Source organism: Tupaia chinensis, unplaced genomic scaffold, assembly GCF_000334495.1.
Source record: "Tupaia chinensis unplaced genomic scaffold, TupChi_1.0 Scaffold000078_1, whole genome shotgun sequence".
NCBI lineage: Eukaryota > Metazoa > Chordata > Mammalia > Scandentia > Tupaiidae > Tupaia > Tupaia belangeri.
Genome location: NW_006159539.1, coordinates 2608029 through 2621000, shown reverse-complemented (window position 1 = coordinate 2621000; position 12972 = coordinate 2608029). Strand labels below are relative to the sequence as shown.

Below are 12972 nucleotides of genomic sequence, written 5' to 3'. Positions count from 1 at the left end.
GGGCGGAGGAGCGGAGCGGCGCCGCGCTCACGGCGCACCCCAAGCTGCCTGCGGCGGGCGCTGTCCGAGGTGCCGAACTCCGCGGTCGCAGGGTGCGCAGGTCCTTCGCTGCCAGTGTCGGGGGTCGGGCGAAACCAGGGCGGTAAGTGCTTCTGCCACCATTTCTCTGAAATGCTTGCTGCATCTTCTTTACGATTTCATGCACATTTTCAGGATCGGAACCTCTCATTGTGCTTCCTTGCAGGTTGCTGCAAAATTGTAAGACTTTGCTCCCCCTTCAGCCCCTGCAAAAATCCAGACACCTGTACCCAGCCCCCCTCCGCACCATTTCCTACAACAACCCAGGTCCCTGTGCATCTCATCCCCACCCGTTAATGCCAAATTAAAAAAAAAAATTAAATCCGCCTTCCATCCCCGTCTCCCACAGTTTCCTGTGATAAAATCAGATCCTCCTACCTCTCCCTACTGCCCGTGCCTCCACTGCAGACACCCATCCTTGGAGCTGGAGGTGCCTCCCCCCAGGTGACCAGTGGAGACCCCTGCGATGCGCTTACCTAGTGGGGATGCTCACCGAGAGAGGCCCCCGGGGTCCAGGCCACCAGTAGTGTCATTTCTCCCAAAGCAAAGTCAGGGTGCACCCTGCACCCCGCCCCCAGATGCGAGCTGGCTGCTGGAGGGCGCTGAGCCCCGGAGCTGGGACTGGCGGGTCTCGCTGAATGACTTGCCCAGAACTTCAAGATTCATAAATAAGATCTCTGCGTCAGTTCCTTCGTATCACTCCCTGCTCCTCCAAGTTGCAGTGGAAACAGGAGAGGGTTTTTGTTTGTTTGTTTGTTTAAGAAAAAGAAAGAAGCGTTAAAAAAAAAAGCTAAGATTCGCCCTCGGTTTCCAGCCGCTGGTTCAAAGGTCTCCTGCGCCACCGCCACCGGCCTGGGGTTCTGCCTCTGCTGGCTCCACTGGCGGAGTGCTGCTGCCCGCTGGCGCCCAGAGCAGCTCTCCAGGCGCGGCGGGAGAGGCTTGTGTTTGTTTGTTTGTTTAAGAAAAAGAAAGAAGCGTTAAAAAAAAAAGCTAAGATTCGCCCTCGGTTTCCAGCCGCTGGTTCAAAGGTCTCCTGCGCCACCGCCACCGGCCTGGGGTTCTGCCTCTGCTGGCTCCACTGGCGGAGTGCTGCTGCCCGCTGGCGCCCAGAGCAGCTCTCCAGGCGCGGCGGGAGAGGCTTGTGTGGGTGTGTGTGCTGGAAGGAAGGAGGAAGGGGGGTGCGGGGGTGGGAGTGCCTACCTGCCGCTGTGGAAGAGGGGCCACCACCCTGCCCTCTTGTCCCCAGCTCTGCAGGGATCAAATTCTCTCAACGACTTAGCATGATCCTCCTGGAGCTCCAGAGGTGGGCACTGGCTGGGCACAGCAGGCGACCCATGGGGTCTGGAGAAATGACAGGCCTCTCCCCAAACTAACAGGGGCATCTCAGACCATGGTGGAAATGTGAACTCATGGCTCCTTAGTTCTAATTCTGCAGATCCGCTTCCTCAGGCTTCCTTCCTTAAGGCCCTGGGATCTGAGCACCTCTGTCCACAGAGGCAAAAGGAGAGGAAGAGGAGAGGGGCTGAGTGGGATGCTAAGACTCTGGGCAATCTGATTATCCATGCTGTTTCCCCGGAGGTCCTGCCTTGGATTTCATTCAAACTCCCTTCTTCAGTCCACCCCCATCCTATTCCTGACTTCCTCATGCGATCACTCCCCAACCATTTTTCTTTCCATTTTACAAAATTAATTCATGGCTGCCGTATATGATTTGAAACATGGTGCTGTATTTAGAAAGTGATGACCCCCTCTACCCCTACACGGCACCCTTCCCCTGTAGCAGTTCCCCAGGGTAACCTGCATTTTTATCTGGGTGTATGTGCACACGCAGGCACTGTTTGTCCTACAGAAACAAAAACAAACACCAAAAAAACTACTTCTTGAGTCATTTATAGTTTCCTTCAAAACTGTCCATCTCATGTGCATCTTCAAATTGGACGGCACAAAGTTACAAAGAGCGTTGCCTTATAATGTTTTCATCTCCCCCGAAGTCACTCGATAACCCCTCTGTTTTTGTTGCTAATATTGTGTGTTTGGGTTTTCTATCACCTCACTTTCTGGGGGAATCACCGATTTCATCGATCTTTTAAAAGCCTAACTACTGTTCTGGGAGTTGCTTCTGTCACCATCCCTGTCTCTGCAGGAGCGCACACACCCTCTCACAATGTCTTAAAAACCACCAACAACAAAAACATGGGGTACCCAACTCTCCCAGGACACTCCAAACTGCTGAGGCCAACTTTTCCAGAAAAGCGGGGGAGGGGAAGGGGCTGTCTCCGGAGGTGACACAGTGACAATGACCTGAGTGGCTGGAAACCATCTTGGGCTGCCTGGGGATGGAATGAATTGATTGCAGGACAGAATCTACGACGTCGAAAAGCCTGGCTTCCTCTCAAACAGGAGCGAGCAGGACCTCCAGAACTTCCTAACCGTCACTCCATTTGGGAAAACGGAGGCAGAGGCACAGCATCAATGATATTTTTAGAGCCAGATTCAGGCTCCTGTCTCTGCTCTGGTTCTTTCTCCTCACTCTAAAGAGACTGTTTGGAAGGAGGTCATCGCAACACAAATTCATCAATATTATGATTGCTGTCTTTCTTCCCACCCTCTCCCGGAGACTCCTACGAAAACTGTTTTTATCTTTTCAGATTTTAAGTACTTTGTAAAAATCCTCAGCCAATATTTCAGCCAAAATAAAAGTCCCCAAATTGCCACTCTATCCCGTAGGAGTCATGGTCATCAGGGTTCCTCTGAAAGGCCTAAAATAGAGCCCGTGCTAGCAGTTCCCTGCAAGGAGCGTCCTTGTTTAGCTAACCTAGTTAGAAGCTGTGAGCTTATGCTTTTGGGTCCTGTGAGAGCCTGGTGTTTTTAAAATAATCCTTGTCTGAAAACCTTCTCTTCTCCCAGAGGAGGCTCAGGATATGCAAATTTCCAGGAACTGGAAATGAAGAGCTGGCCGGTCTGTGGGGATGCGGCCCTGGCCCGCAGAGCCCTGAGGGGCACTGTGCAGGCTTTGACAGGGCAGCTCCGAGCAGAAGACCCGGAAGCTGCTCCCGTGGCCTGCATTTCTCCACTGTGGTGCGGGCAGGTGGAGCCATCTGCCTCAGTGTTCTCCAAAGACCCCCTTGCTCCCTCCCTGACATTTTCATCACTGGCTTTAGAACAACAAGGGCTGAGGACGGTGCCTGCATTGGAGTCTGATTCCTGCCAGACCTGGGACGGAAATGGGAATGTCTGTCACCTGTCCCCGAGAGCTCACCTGTGATGGTGAGGCCGGGGGCCGGCAGGAGAGGCCCTTCTCTCAGCTGCACAGCTAAAGTCTGGTGTCTGTGCCTCTAGTGGCAGAAGTGACCAACTCCTCCCGATTCACCAGGGACTTTCACGGGTCCAGCACTGATCAGTGACGTACCCAGAGAACATTTCAGTCCTGAGCAAAGCAGAAAATTAGTCACCCGAAGTAACAGTGCACAGCGCCCTGTCCTCGGAGCTGGGAGAATCCTGATGAGATCTTAGAAAATGTCCAATTGAAAACAAAGATTCCATGTGCATGAGTCAGTTATTAACCAAACCCCATTAGGAGGTGGCAGAGGGGTGAGCCCAGCTACAGTTTCAGCTCCAAAGAGCCAAAGACGAGACCAGGGACCCTGCACAGGACACCGGCTGCTGGGAGTGCGGGGAGCCTGTGAGATGCAAGGGGCAGAGCCAAGCGGAGCAGGCGTCCAGAAGGGAGAACGCAGGATAAAGTGCAGATGGACACAAACAGCCCTCTGTAGGGAGAGGGGAAAAAAGAGAGTCGAGGACACGTGGGAGGAAGCTGGGTTCCTCTGCATTACAGAAGCTGCTCTTACACTCCAGGGCTTTTAAATAAATTAATTAACTGATTTTAATTTGACCAGAGAGGGACAGAGCCAAGGCAGGGGGAGTGAGAAAGCAAGCCACCAGGCCCAGGACTCGAACCACGGTCGGCTATGTGAGAGTCCAGAGCTCTTAACAACCATGCCACCAGCCAGCCCCGATATTCCAGCTTTTAATTTAGAACCAGGACAACGTTGCCTGTAATTACGAATATGAACTAGGGGCCAGGTGTGCACAGCAGAACCACACGGGACCTACATGGCAATGTCTCAGGTCCGTACCCTGGAGTCTCCCTGACCATGACAGGCAGTGTGGACATGTGTGCCTGTGACACAGGCTCGCTGCAGCCGGGGCTGGTCCCAGCATGTGGACCTGTTGGCGTGCCTCTCTCTTTCTCTCTCTGCTTTGCAGGTTAGGACCATTTGGGAGGCGCAGGTTCAACTCCTGTTCCAGCCTAAAGGTTGGGCACTGTGGTGGGCACCTGTCAACCCAGCAGCTCTGGGAGGCTGAGCTGGAAGCTGGTCTGGGCAACATATCAAGACCTTGTCTGAAAAATAGCCAGGAGAGGACCAGCAGTTAGCGTAATGGCTATGACGCCGGACTCCCATGTAGTCAACCGCAGTTTGAGTTCTGGATCCGGCAGCTTAAACTCACGCCGGGCACATGTGCATGCATGCCCAAGATCCAGAGGGGAGAATGGAGGAGAAGGGATTGCGGCATGGCCATCCCCCCGGGTGTGTGTGTGTGATTTCTTGCTTTTTGTCTCTCTGTCTCCCTCTTTCTTTCTGGCGAGTGCACGTGCCCTATAGCAAAAAAAAAAAAAAACCTCTCCAAAAAAATAAAATAAAATAAAATAGCGAGGAAGGGCACATGAATGTCATGCCAGTGGGGAGGCTGAGGCAGGAGGACCCTCAACAAGATGTGGCCCTATTAACTATGTTACGTGTGATACTGGTGTGGGGATTATTGAGACAGGAGTTAGGGCCAGTGAGTAGGGACACAGGGCAGGGACCCCAGGAAGAGGGCAGCCATGTTATGTGTTTTTTTTTTCTCTTTTTCCCTTTTTTTCATAGTCACCAAGTTACTCTGACCTGTAGATATGAAGATTTTGGTCCTAAAGATTTTATGACTCCTTGCTATGCGAATTAATTAGATGAAAAAGCAATTTTCACAGCCCAGGACACACAGATAATGTAGGAGCTTTTTCACAGACACCTAAAGGAGGTAAGACTTCATTGTATATATTTTTTTCTTTTTTTTTTTGGAGAGGCTTTTGCTATAGGGCGCATGCACTCGCCAGAAAGACAGAGAGAAACAGAGAGACAGAAAGCAAGAAATCACTCCCCAGGGGGGAAGGCCACGCCGTCATCCCTTCTTCTCCATTCTCCTCTCAGGATCTTGGGCACGTACACACACGTGCCCAGCATGAGTTTAAGCCACCGGGTCTGGGACTTGAACCGCAGTCGACTACCTGGGAGTTCAGCAACATAACCATTACGCTAACTGCTGATTTCATTGTATTTTTCATAGCTGCCTACTCAAAGCGAAAACAAAATGAAAAAGTGTTAAAGGTCAACTCTGGGTCAGCCCCATAGCCTAGTGGTTAGAAAGCTGGATCCCACATGGCCATCTGCCATTTGAATCCTGGCCCCAGTGACTTGAAAAATACACCAGGCACAAGTGTGTGCATGCCCAAACTCCTGACAGGATGGAGAAATGGAGGAGAAGGGATCTCTCTCTCTATCTCTCTCTCTCTCTCTCTCTGTACCTCTCTGACAAGCACACTCACCCTTTGGCAATTTACAAAAATAAAATAAGAAATAAAGATAAATAAAAAGGCCAATTTCACTTAAGAATGTACTGGATGGAGTAGTAAAAAAATTTATTATTATATCTTAACCTCTTAGAATACCTTTTTAAGATATTTCATGTGATGAAATGCCCATCTGCCCCTGTCCATTCCCTTCCCCCAGTTTCTCACTCCAAAAATTCAACCACTAATGCAACTACTGCTTTGATTCCTTTTGAGATGAGTCACTGACACTTTAATAGGGATGTGATTCTGACCCTTTCCAAAGATAGAAACCAAAGGAGAGGACAGGGTCTGTGCGAGAGGCATTTAATTTAGTTGGAGACGCACTGATTTGCCAGCCCTGTACGATGTCTAAATGGAGGTGTCCAGTTGGGTGTTCGGGTCTGGGGTGCAGGAGAGCATCTGATTAGACGTAGAGTTTTGGGGACTGCCCACATGGACAAAGCAACGAAGCTATGGCTCTGAGTACGTGGGTGAGTTCAGCCAGGATCTCGGAGAACAGAAAGAAGTAGCAGAGGACTGAGAAACAAATATATTCAAGAAGAAAAAGGTATGAGGGAGATCAGTCAGCAATGGGCAGAGAGTAGTAGGGAGTGAGATCAGGACACGGGGGCAAGGGGGTTAGAACCCCAGCAACCTGGTGCCAGAGTCTGAGTTCTCAACCGTGCCATGATGCCTTTTTCCTAAAACTAAATACTCTTTGCATCGATATGCATCCCTGTAAATAAATGTATGTAAATAAATGCATAGACACACATGCACGTGCATGTGTAATGCATCCGAGCACATCCATATGGAGAAAAGGCCAGAGGGCGAGATACAAAGAGTGGTTTTCTCTGGGCAGTTGGATGATAGCTGCTTTTCTGTTTTTCTAAATTTCCTACAAGGGTAAATGACTTGTTAGAAGAAAAATAGGAGTTATTTTTAAACCACCCCGGGGAGGAGACTAGGGTGACGGCGTGGGTCAGGGCCCCTTTGTTCAAGTCCTGCCTTCTGAGAAAGCCGGAAGTGGGGGGAGGAGGGAGGCAAGCCTGAAGGGTGAGTCAGCCAGGGTCTTTCAGCACCACAGACAGCACCAGACAGGACCACAGGAGTCTCCTCGGTTTTCCGGGTGTTGGGGCTACTGCTCAGTACCCAGAGCCAGCTTTCTTCCTGGGGATTGCGAGCTCCTGTCTCTGCTGTCCCGAGGGACCGGGACTCGGGGTCTTAGCCTCTCAGATCTCAAGTCCCCTGGCCTCCCAGAGGAGAGATGAACATGCTGAGCTCCCTGACCCGACACCGGGCACGTGTTCACCCAACGTCCCGACAGGACAGAGAAATGGAGAAGGGATTGCGGTGTGCCCATGCCCTGTTGTGGGGGGTGCTTTCTCCAATGAAAGAAAGAAAAGAAGTGCCTCAGCCAGTGAGGTGGAAGATGTGACTCTGAATGGGAGTGGCGGTGGATTTAGAAAAATTACACAAAGAAAAGTGGGCATTGGGTGGTCCAGGCCTCTCATGGAGATCACCGTGGCACTGAGCTGTCCCTAAATTTATTCTTTTATACAGCAGTCGGGGAGGGAGAAGTCAGGTATTTCCTACTGTCTGCTGCAGCTGTGGAGCATCTTACATCCCGCGGTTCCAAACAAGCCTCCCTAGCCTTCTCTGGGTGGTACACGGCTTCCTTCTGCCTTAAAGACCACTAGTTTTTGCCTGGATCTGACTGCTCCCTACAAAGAAAGAAGGAAGGAAGAAAGGAAGGGCAAGAAAGAAGACTGATGGCCTTGTGCATACACCTGCCATCCGGGGCCGGTGCTGAGGTTCCCAGGCCTATGGGGGTGCTGGCCAGTGAGGGCCCCTCCAGCAAGGCTGCAGTCACTCTCTGCAATGCTTGACTTGTGTCACTCCTTCTCCTCCTGGAAGGCTACCAGAGAGGAAAGGACCAGAGTTTCTGGCCAAGGCCGCTGGGGTGTACGTCTCGTCTCAGGCATCCTGTCTGAGGGTGGTCGTGGGCCGCTCACTCGTCCTCTTACGCCTCAGCAGCCCCTTCCATGAAGTGGGGATGACTACGGGTTCAATAAGAGGTGTCTAGAGGAACTGCCTCCTCTGCCTCCATCTCTGTGCCCTGACTCGCGTCTTGCTCGGGAAGCCTCGCTCATCCCATCTCTCAGAGACGCCTCGTTGGCTGATGCTCTCCATTGGCCACGTATTCACTTGGTCTTTCGTTCAACAACTGTGAACCAAGTGTCTGCCTTCAGGGCGTGGTGCTTGGTGCTGGGGATAAAGGAGAAGAGACTCCCAGCCCCTGCCCTCGAGGAGGCACAGGCAGGGATGGAACTGCCATAGACAGAGGTGAGCCTGAGCTCGTGGGCACGCATGCGCCCTCACCTCGGCCTGGGAAGGCAGGTGCAAGAGCTGGTTCTGCAGGGCGTCCAGGGTCTGGGGATGCGCACCATCACAGCGACATCAGCACTGAGAAAGCCTAAGTGATACGTCTGTTCCCAGACTTCGCTGACATCCCTAGAATGCCAAGAGGAGTCAGAGACAAAGCAGAGGTGCGGAAGTATGGGGGAGGGGCCATGGCATGACCACGTGATTGAAGACGTCAACCGGATGCTGACACTGGGATGTGCAGGGGTCTGTGTGTTTTTCTTTGTGTTTTAGATTTTTACCATAGGGCACATGCCCTCGCTGAGGAGAGACAAAGAGACAGAGGGGCAAAATGAGAAATCACTCCCTAGTGGGGAGGGCCACGCTGCAACCCCTTCTCCTCCATTTTCACCTTGGGATTTTGGGCGTGCACACACACACCGCACACACACACGCAGCATGTTGTCAAGCCACCAGGTCTGGGACTTAAACTGAGGAGTCGGCATGTGGGATCCAGCACCTTAACCACCAGGCTACTTGCTGGCCCACTTTGGCCAGGGGGTGTTATTCTTTTTAAAGATGTTGGCTCTAGGATGAGTGCACTCTCCAGAGGGAGACAGAGAGAGAAGAGAAATGAGAAATCACCGCTCAGGGGGGATGGCCACACTGCAATCCCTTCTCCCTCCACTGTCCTCTCAGGATTTGGGGCACATGTTCACAAGTACTTGGTGTGATTTTTCAAACCACCGAGTCTGGTTCTCAAACAGTCAGCCATGAAGGATCCAGTGTCTTAATGACCACACCGTCTACTGGACCAACGCTTTTGTGTTTTTAAAAAAATTATTTAATTTTATTTATTCATTTATTTATGTTAATTTGACCAGAGAAAGACACACACAGAGAGAGAAGGAAAGTGAGAAGGCAAGCCACCAGGTCTGGGACTCAAACTGGGGTTGACCATGTGGGAGTGTTCAGTCCCTTAACCACCACACCACCTGCTGGTCCCAGCACTTTTGTACTTTTAATAACTTGATTTGATCCTTATAACAGACTCACACAGGGAGGTTTTCGTTATGTTTTTTTTTTCATTTTGTTTTAATTAAAATCTCTACTTTGCAGATGAAAAAGCACAGAGAACTCGCAGCTCTGTCTCTGTTGGTAGAAGGTAAGGACTTAATACAGGTCATTTTGGGCCTGGTACCTGGGGGACTGAGTGAGATGACAGGGCAGCCGGCGTCTTGAACACTGTCAGAGAGGACACATCTTTCCCACTGGTTCTCATGCTGCCATGGTGACAGTCAGTTAAAAATAGTTTAGTCATAAGTTAAGGAGCCAAGTGCACACTGGTGTCCGCAAGCTCCCCGAAGTCTGGATGGACCAGCAGCAGGGCCCATTCCATGCCAGCAGAGGGGGCTTCTCATGCCAGGGGTGTACCACATCCTGGGGGTGGAGTATTTTCTTATGGCAGCAGCCTGGACTGACAGACGGGGCACAGCCTGCAAAGTGCTGTAAGCAAGTGTAGGAAGCCGGACGACTGCAGCAGCCTCCTCACTGCCCCACTGCCTCCCTGGTCCTCTACACAGCCCTCACCCAGAGCCACTGCCTCAAGGCATGTACCACCTGTGTTCATTCATCATTCATTTATCCCATGAGCATGCTCACGCGCAAGAGAGAGAGAGCACCTCCTAAATTTGTTTATTCCATGAGCGAACTCATGCGCAAGGGAGTGTACCCCCAACTGGGTTCCCAAGCCACAGTCCACCCCAGCTTTGGCCACCCCAGATCATGGACCCATGTATGCCTAGTATACTCAGAGAAATCTCCAGGTGAACCAGGAACTTTCTTATATCGAATTGCATCATAAAGAATCCCTTCTTTCCTTGAGAGAGATTTTTGCTACAGGGTGTGTGCACTCACTGGAGACACAGAGAGAGAGCGAGAGAGAGAGAGAGAGAAAGTGAGAAACCACCACCACCACCCCTCCCCCAGTGAGGAGGCCATGTTGTAATCCCTTCTCTTCCATTGTCCTCCCAGGATTTGGGGCACACCTGCACATGTGCCTGGTATGAGTTTCAAGCCACCAGGTATAGGACTTGAACCACAGTCTGGCACGGGAGAGTCCAGCGCCTTAACCACTATGACACCTACTGGCCCCCAGAGCTTTGCTTTTTATCACTACGCCACCGTCTGGCCCCTGCTCCTTGCATTCGACTCCTAAGAGGACTGTGAGGGTCTGCGTGTGGTCCCAGTATGCTCTTCCCCAAGCTAGCGTACAACGGACCTTTAGCAAATAACCCGTATGTACTTATTGAATGAATAAAGTGGTGAAAATTGCTTTAACTCCTTGCTTGGAAACATATATTGATATAGCTGACTCACGCGCTACCAAGCCGTGACACTTTATGGTTGATTAGCACCATACCCTCCGTTTGCCTGTCTGCATCTGGATGACCCAGTTGGCTCAACACCCTCTTTTTACAGAAATTCAGAGGAAACCATGTCCTAAACCCCATGGCATCTCTCTCCTGAGCCCCAAGGCTTTGCTCCCATTACCAGTTTTTCTAATCCAGACATAGAAATCGACTTTAATCAATCATTCTCATACCTAGAATGGTTTTCAGGCCATTTTGACCATTAAGATCATTGTTTTTGGAAGATGCTCGGTGGGAGCTTTCAGACTCTTGCGGGAAGACAAAGGCCCTGCGTTGTCAGCTGCAGACAACGGGAGGATCCTGGGAAGGAGAGGAACGTGGGAATGATGCGCCCGTCCTGTCTGTGCTGCAGGAGAGGTTATTTGCATAATGAGCCCAGCGCATACATTAGCTCCTGACTCTTCGCAATCCTGAGAAGTCGGTGGGTATTATTAGTGTCATTTTACCTAGAACTGGGTCATGCAAGAAAGGACAGACTTTTCCAAATGGTTCCCAAGGGACAGACTTTGCACAGACACACACACACACACTGAAGACACTCGCAATAGCTAGTCAAGCCGTTCAACTGTTCGCCCTTCCTGTAAAAGAGAAAGCATAACCCTCCTCTCACCATCAGGCTGGAGCCTCTTAGACTACACTTTCTCCATCAGTCCCCTTTCAACTGGACTTGGAAGGTGAATGACACTCAAACATGTATCTCCAGCCCGTGTTTTTCTAAATTTCAGACGGTTAGATCCTTTTGCCTGTGGGATGACTCCACACCATGGTCCCAGGCCCCAAATGATACATCCCAAATTAAATGTAGCATCTGTCTGGGAAGTTATTTCCCCCCTTAAATCCCTATCTTGGTGGTTGACACTGTCACCTAGCCAGAGCCAGGTGAGTCACCTCCCTGGCCACACATTCACCCTCAACCAATCAGCCGCTGAGCCCCAACCACTTCTCCTATGGAATAGTACCCTCCTCCCCACCTCTGTAAAACTGCACCTGTGTGATCACAGCAGCCCAGGACAGCTTCTGCCTCTGAGCTCGGCCTCTACACCCCTACCCTAGTCAGTCCTCCAAAATTGCACCCCCAGGAACTTTCTGGGCCAGCCATGGCAACCCTCTGCAGGACATCTGTTTTGGATCTCCAAGGCCATGACAGCCCTGTGACACTGCCCACTCCTCCAGTCTCATCTCCACGCTTCCTGCACAACGACATGGCGGTGCACCAGACAGTCTCCCTCTTGGCAAACTCTGAAGTACACCCTGCTCTCTCTTATCCTGTGTTTTGCATGTCCTCCACCCACAGCTAGAGACTCACAAGACTGAAGCACTCAGTATATTTAAAGTATAAAGAAATCCCCATGCCGGGTTTCAAAAGTGGAGGCGTATTTTAAATGTTTGCAACTAACCCATTAATGCCCTGCTCACGAAAACATTACAAAGCGATGCGATCGTGCTGGTTGAAGTAACTAGTTTAGAGACTACCATAATTCGTACTGCTCTTCCAGCCTTAAGTTTAAGTAACTACCTTGATTTGCTGAGAATTGAGGGTTTTCCCAGGAAAGTCCTTGGAGAACCAGGACCAGCAGCCACTCTAAGTATGGGACAGTAGTTTACAGTCAAATGATGACCTGCTCTCAACTGTGTCCACGTCCCTCTGGGGGCGCCTGTCTATCATGCATAGATAAAAGGCCACACCAGGGGCACTTAGCCAATGGGAAGCTGGGGCCCTCCAGTGCTGCTCCTTGCTGTCACCACCCCCCCGTGCCTCGTTAATGGGCTCTTTGGGGCTCAGCTCACCCCAGCGCGGGTCTGCTGATTACGCGTCCTCGCTCCCTCAGCCCTCCCTGTGCCAGTTGCTCGCAGAGGCTGTGCTGTACTGAGGTTTTTCTGCTTGCCTGTCTGTTTCTTCCTCTAAGCAGAAGGCAACCCCAAGGCCAGGCTGACCCAAAGATGCTCACTGGGCAATGAGTGAACGAGGCCATTTGCATAGCCCACCCCTCCGGTTCCATCTGAAATGCTGAGGGGTGGACAAGATGCTGGGCCCCGATGATTAAGTTTCCTCGGCATCCCCTCCATGCCAGGCCCAAGGCACAGAGCGATGGCTTGAGCACAGTCTCGGTATCAAGGAGCTCAGAACCACTCGAGAGGGTAAGGCAGGTGTCGGAGAAGCCAGGATGAAGGAAGCCGGCACCCTTGGTTCATGCCTCCAATGGTGGGACGCCATCTCTATGGCCCTGAGTTTGACCTGTCATGGTTGCGCCTCAATCTCCTCATTGGGAGCGCAGTACATAGAACTAGATTGGACTCTTCCGGCAAATGCCTGCTTTGACATGCTGTATAAGATGTCACTCTCCAAGCTGGTATTTCGCCACCAGTGTAAGGGAAGGATAGTAATAACATCACAAGATGCCATGTGGATCGATCATGGATGAATGGCACACGGTGCAGGTACCCAAT

At 51.3% G+C, this 12972-nt stretch overlaps 1 long non-coding RNA gene across 2 annotated transcripts; it reads left to right on the top strand.

Moving 5' to 3' along the window:
- Window positions 1-13: 13 nt before the first annotated feature.
- LOC102484118 (uncharacterized) lies at window positions 14-10142 on the top strand. 2 transcript variants are annotated; one of them, XR_001369854.2, is made up of 5 exons: window positions 14-142; window positions 5007-5157; window positions 7292-8359; window positions 9212-9257; window positions 10127-10142. It is a non-coding gene; the product is annotated as an uncharacterized LOC102484118 (long non-coding RNA). The 2 variants fall into 2 exon arrangements; XR_333685.3 differs by lacking the exon at window positions 10127-10142 and having other exon boundaries at window positions 9212-10027.
- Window positions 10143-12972: the final 2830 nt, after the last annotated feature.